The 7,090-nt window shown below is 38.5% G+C and overlaps 1 pseudogene; it reads left to right on the top strand.

Annotated features, from left to right (window-relative positions):
* Nucleotides 1-388: 388 nt before the first annotated feature.
* Nucleotides 389-7,090, top strand: part of LOC111549679 — an 11,775-nt pseudogene continuing 5,073 nt past the window's right edge.

The raw sequence follows: 7,090 nt of genomic DNA on the forward strand, positions 1-7,090 counted from the left end.
AAACCAAAAATTGGTCCTTTATAAACACTGAATTTTCTGTTGTCTTGATCATCATGGACTTCCCAGCCTCCAGAAGGGTGAGAAATAAGTTTCTGTAGTTTATAAGCTACCCAGATTGTGGTTTTCTGCCATAATAGCCCAAATGGACTAAGACAACATTTATTTGGGTTCTTAATAGAAGACAATTACTATACTTCTGAGATTTTTTTAAAAAATTGATGAACTCTGAAGATTCTTTCCGACCACTAAGATTCTATGATTCCCATAAACATTCAGTATGTTCCTCAGACCTCTCAGTTACAAATCAGGATGGCTTTAAGGAACTAGTTGTACAAGATGCTCAAGCAGTCATATGACTAGAAATATTACATTCCCAAGGGGGAAAATCATGAAGGATCACTGTCTGTCAGAAAAGTTTTCAGCTGCTGGCAACAGAAATGTCCGAGCAGAGATGATTAAACAAACGGGCGCTGAGTGTTTGCAAGGCAGTTGTTGTCAGTGCCGATGTCTTTCAGTTCCCCAGGGGCTTTTGCTCATGCCTGGCTGTACATTAGCCGCTGCAGCTCCATCATCAGCTTTCATGACTGAGTCCTTTAGAAGGAGGAAGTGGCAATGCCTGCATCAGGAAAGCAAAGGCTTTCCCCGGAACCTTAGCGCAGGACTCTGCTTCTGTTTCATGACAACCCAGAGGGCCGTCGGGGAGCAGAGTGTTGAAATAGAGGTGGGTCAGCAAACCAGAAGTGTCTGCCTCAGCTTCCCTAGAAATATCAGTTGTAAAACATGGCCCTCCAGCAATAGATATTTGCATCTGCTGATTAAGAAAGAAGGCAACCAGCAGCCTTCTCACAGGTTCAGGTCCAGGTTCAGGTCCTTGCGGATGTGCTATGTTCATTAACATTTCCTCTAAAGACAAGAGTCCAGGGAGTATTAGCTCCCAGCCATCTCTGTGATTGGTATTGCTGTGTCAGGTAAGTGTGGGGAGTTCCTGTGAATGAATTTTGAAAGTGAGTGTAGTACTTCACATCAGCCTTACCTCCTTAGTAGTGGAAAATGGAATACATCAAAAAGGAAGCATCAAAATCATGCTATCTTTAATTTGGAGGGGAAAATGATGAATTTATTTTAACTTCCAACTGGATGGAATTTCCGACAAGCTTTATTCAGTGTCTGCTTTAATGGCAGGGAGCTTACTATCTCACAAAGCTAAATCACTATTTTGTTGGAATACTCTTTAAAACACTTTATATATGGAACTGAACCTGGCAGCCTCTTAAATTCTAATTATTGACCCTACGTATTTTTTCCAGAGTTAAGTTAGAAAAATCCCTATGTCATGTAATATCACACAAATATTTGAAGTTATTGTCCATGTTCTTACTTTGGCCACTTCATCTTGTTTTCAAAGTAGTTGTCATTTAGTAATGTGTACCCTAACATACTATGCTTTGACAGTGTCTTTCTTAAATTAGAAAAAATATGTACTGGCATCCAGAAGGAAGGGTACTCTACAGATATGATAAGAACATGGTCTGATTCTTTTTATTTTTATGTTACCATTTGTGAGACCCAAGATTACATTAGTTACCCAAACTCTTGTTTGATTAGTACAGTGTCAGTTGCAGAGCCCTGTGTCCTGACTCCGGATGCCTTCCTTAAAGATGACTCAATCCTTCAATTATTTCATGTGTGCTATGTTCAAAGCACTTAGGGATTTTTTTCCAACTCCTCAAACTTATCCACTTATATAATCACCTATCCCAATGCTGCTGTATTTGAGTGTATTTATACCATCAAACATCTTGTCACAAGTCTTGCTGAAATCCATTATACTATATTAATATATTTTTCTGTAAGTAGGCATTTTTTTAATGAATGAGGAAATAAAGTTTGGATATTTTTGTGGGAACTATATAAAATCCATTAATCTACACAGATTCTAGAAAGTTCCTCAAGATAGCTGATTAAAACCTTGAGATTAAATATACTATCAAGATTATCAGATATTTAAACAAGAAAAACCTGGCATCCTTAGCTGGAAAATTAAAAGGAACTATCCTGAATAGATTCCCTTTTATTTTTTCAAAAAGTATCAATATAGACAAAGTAAAAAGAATTTTAGCACATTAGAATGTAGCAGGTAGCCTGGGCACAGGGGCTCATACCTATAATCCCAGAACTTTAGGAGGCTGAGGCAGGTGGATCGCTTGAGCCTAGAAGTTCAAGACCAGCCTAGGCCACATGGCAAAACCCTATCTCTACAAAAATACAAAATTTACCAGGTATAGTGGCACTCCTCTGTAGTCCCAGGTACTTGGGAGGCTAAGGTGGGATGATTGCTTGAGCCCAGGATGGGGAGGTTACAGTGAGTCAGATTATGCCACTGCACTCCAGCCTGGGCAATACAGCAAGACTCTGTCTCGAAAAAAAAGAAAAAAAAGAAAATAGCAGGCATGGCATATAAAGATGAAGATTACAAGGCCTTTGTTCCTAATGTGAAAAGTATTTCTTTAAATACAGAGAGCAATCACTTTGATGATCATGATACACAGGGCATATTAAAGAAAAAGAACAGATAGCAGAGAGAACAAATAAATTATCTGTGAACATTTTTAAAGAGAAACTTATTAAGAGTTTTCACACTCCCAAATTGGCTTTCGAAGTGTACAGGTTGAATGTACTTGAGCAAACACTGGCAAATGTTCAGGCATTCTGAAAATTATAAGCTAACTAAATGTATTAGATCTGTGAGACCAGGTGGTAGTTACATAAATTTTTAAATTAACCCAAGGATGGAATTGTTGAACTGTTAGCCAAAATGGAAAAGCCTTTTTTTATGAGTACAATGATGCTAGAGGATGAGCGTTTACCAATGAGACCTTGAACATGAGAAGAGTCCCACAGGAAACTATGGAAATTACAGCCAATGAGTCATTTCAGAGGCTGGGCCACTGTACACATTACACTTTCTAACCTAAGACAACCTGATTTCTGAAGAGAAATCATGCTGGCCTAACAAGTACATGAATAGAAAGAATAAAGGAAACAAATTCATTCCTCTGTAAACATTTACTAAGTCCCTGCTGTGTCAAGCACTGGGCTAGATGCTAGGAATAAAGATGTATTTCAAAATATTCCCAAACTCAGGGACCTCAATCTAATATTTGGGGAAAGAAACAAACTGTAAATGATTGGCTGGGTACAGTGGCTCATGCCTGTAATCCCAGCACTTTGGGAGGCCAAGCCAGGAGGATCACTAGAGCCCAGGAGTTTGAGACCAGCTTAGGCAAAATAGTAAGACCCCTGTCTCAACGACAGCAACAAAATTAGCAGGATATGATGGCATGCACCTGTGATCTCAGCTACTCACTACTCAGGAGGCTGACGGGGGAGGATCACTTGAGTCTGGGAGGTTAAGACTGCAGTGAGCCATGACCATTCCACAGCACTCCAGCCTGTGACAAAGAGAAAGAGAAAAAGAGAACTGACATGATTCTACTGAAAACTTTATGGATTTTCAGAATTTATGTCTGTATTTCCTACCACAGCTTATGCCTCAGAGACTGATGGGAACAGGACACATCCTTCTGTGTACTTGTCTTCCATTTAATTATGACCAAGGTCAAACTTGCTGAAACTGAACAGGAAAGCAAGCCATAGTCAAGGACAAACAGTATAAACACTAAGGTGTAAGCAGAAAACTTAGTGAGAAAAAAGACTCATGGACAGTGAAGGAATATGACTAAATGGCAGCAGTTACCTTAAAGGAGTGCTGTGATAGAGAGGCCAAGGGAATGCATGGGCAGCTAAGCAGATCTCCTCTAGGTTCCTCTCCTCTCTCTGTCCACATAGGCGAAAGATGTTTTTGAGGTTGCAGGATTATTAACTTCAATGATAGGGCCAACAACAGGATAATAGGGAAGGTTTCTAAAGAGTACTCTGATATAAGTAAAACAATTCAAGTAGACGGGAAATTGTAACTCCAGTAGCTGAGTTTAATAAGGAAAAATAAAAAAAACAGTGGAAACTTGAAAATGCATTTGTCTCTGAGAACAAGGGGCCAACTGCATGCATTAAGAACAGCAATATCCTATGAAGCTGGAAACCATCATTCTCAGCAACCTAACACAGGAACAGAAAACCAAACACTGCCTATTCTCACTCATAAGTGGGAGTTGAACAATGAGAACACATGGACAGAGGAAGGGGAACATCACACACTAGGGCCTGTCTGGGGTTGGGGGGCAAGGGGAGGGAGAGCAGTAGGACAAAAACCTAATGCATGCGGGGCTTAAAACCTAGATGACAGGTTGATAGGTGCAGCAAACCACCGTGACACATGTATACCTATGTAACAAACCTGCACATTCTGCACATGTATCCCAGAACTTAAAGTTAAAAAATAAAATAAAAAGAACAGCAATATCCAAGCTGACCTGCCCCACCCACCCACTGAGCAGCCGACACACAGGCAATGCTCAGACATGGAGTAGCAGTGCGTGAAACAAATGCACTGTGCTTTTGTGAACTAGCTCCTGTCAGAGATTTACAAATAATGTTGGCTAAAGGAATCAGTCAGGCAAGAATAGGATACTTCCTTCTCGTTCCATTGGAATAAGTCTATGGAAGGTTTTAAGTGGGCAGAATTTGAAAGTATCATATCTATATTAAAATAAAGGGAAAATCCACAGAATTCTTGTGTACCTGGTATGGGTTATGAATGTGCTTCATGAGCCTGAATTAAAGCTTCACATTATGTATTCTTCTATACCACATGTATGTATAACTAGCAAAGAGAAAAATGGTTTAATAATTGACATATTAGTACTCCTTTACAACTTTAAGGGGTAATGCTAAGGAAAACTAATTTCAATTTATCCTCTCTGGACTCATCAGTCTAAGGGGAAGGATAAATAGCCCAGTCTAAGAAGAAGAATAAATATGTATATTCTCTCCATATACAATATCAAGTCTTTCCAGAAAGATGGTCCTTTGCCTGAGCCCTGGTATTTTGGGGAAAATATATAAATATAATCATCTTAGGGGCTTTCAGATGTAGGTTCAGAGGAAGCACTAATTCCGTGATCATAAGGGGGCTTCTTGGACCAACAACAGAGTTGGACAAGCAAGGATCCAGTTTATGAATTGTGATTTTTTTTTTGTTGTTAGAGGACTAAAGATATCCCCTGGGGTAAATTTACCTCCGCTCTAGTGTGTATTTAGAGTAACATGGCAGAAAGGAGGAGCTGTGGCTTGAATTTGAAATGCAGATACCAAGCAGGGTTGATAATAGGACACGAAACAGAAACTTCTGGAATTATCCCCACCTCACCGCAATTATAAATAGGAAACTGTACCATGACTGAGAAGAAGGGATTGGAATCACAGATGGGATTTGCGAGTGAGAGAAACTGGGTAATCCATCCAACTTACTAGCTCTTAAATCACCAACTAGTTGAATATGAAGACAGTTCCTGCATATTCACTGTGGACGGTTGGAAGCTAAATGAGTTTGTGCCAACTGCAATTGTTCTGGATCTGAAATAGTGTCTAATATGAGGATGATATTTTAAATCTTAACAGAATGAGATCACTGATCAGGAAAATAAATTCTTGTCTTTATTTTCCTGTGTTTAATTTTTGAGTAGGTAATTTATTCATACATTTTAAAATTCAAAACAAATAAAAGAACAGATAATGAAAATGCATCCTTCTATCCCTGTTTGTTCCCCAGTCACTGATTTACTTTTCTTCAGGGACACCACTCTTACCAGTTTCTCGCGTACTCTACCAGAGATTTGTTATGCTTAACACTATACTTGTGTTATACAAGCAAACACTCATTATTCTTACCTTTTTTGCATAAATAGTAGTATATTACACACACTGTTCAGCACCTTGCTTTGACAACATATGTATCTTAAAAAACATTCCAATTCAATACATAAAAAGTATCTCTATTATTTTTAAATGACTGCTCATGGTGCTACTGTATGAATGTACTTTTCTATATTTAATTTCTTTCATATTGATTGATATTTAAGTTGCTTTTGTTTTCTTTTTGTTTGTTTGTTTGTTTGCTTGTTTTGAAACAAAGTCTCGTTCTTGTGCCCCAGGTAGGAGTGCGATGGTGCTATCTCAGCTGGCTGCAATCTCCGCCTTCTGGGTTCAAGTGATTCTCCTGCCTCAGCCCCCTGAGGAGCTGGGATTACAGGCGCCTGCCACCACGCTTGGCTAGTGTTGGTATTTTCAGTAGAGACAGGGTTTCACCATGTCAGCCAGGCTAGTCTCAAACTCTTGACCTCAGGTGATCCACTGGCCTCAGTCTCCCAAAATGTTGGGATTACAGGCATGAGCCACTGCACCTGGCCTGGTCTTTTGTTATTACAGTTATAATGCTTCAATGAATATTCTTCTATATACATCATTTTACATAGTGCAAGTACATCTGTAAAATAAATTCCTAGAAAGGGAAATGTGGACCGTAGTACAAATGCACTGTCATTTTGATAACCATTGCCAAATTACATTCCATGGAAGTTGTAAGAATTTGTATTCCCTCCATCTTTAACATAATATTATTAAAAGTTTTGATATCACTAGTCTTATATATTAAAAAATAGGATCTCAGATTGGCTGTAATACATTTCTCTCATTATGAGTGAGATTATCTTTTCATACATATAACAATACTTGCATGTCCATTGTTGGGACATATTAGGCCTTCCACATAAAAATAAATGTAAGCATATATATTATTCTCATTCAGGTTATAGGAACACTTTTCTAGTTAAGGCAGCAAGACAGTATCAACAATGTGTAGTCTTGTGCAGAATGTTGTTCAAATACACAGAATCTCTGATCCCAATATATGTGCTTAGGAAATAAACTTCACAACTACTATTGTCTATGAATGGGTTCATAATATGAATATATATAAAATGAAACTTTTATTTGTTCTCACCTTCAAGCAATGGATTTAATGGGACTATGGAATGGATTAAAATTCTCCCCACTCTAAAATGTTAGCAGGTTTGAGTCTATTAATAGAACCTTTCTTTGGTGGCCTGTCTTACAGATCCTTCCTATATGA

This window comes from Piliocolobus tephrosceles, chromosome 7 (assembly GCF_002776525.5).
Source record: "Piliocolobus tephrosceles isolate RC106 chromosome 7, ASM277652v3, whole genome shotgun sequence".
In the NCBI taxonomy this organism is placed as follows: Eukaryota; Metazoa; Chordata; class Mammalia; order Primates; family Cercopithecidae; genus Piliocolobus; species Piliocolobus tephrosceles.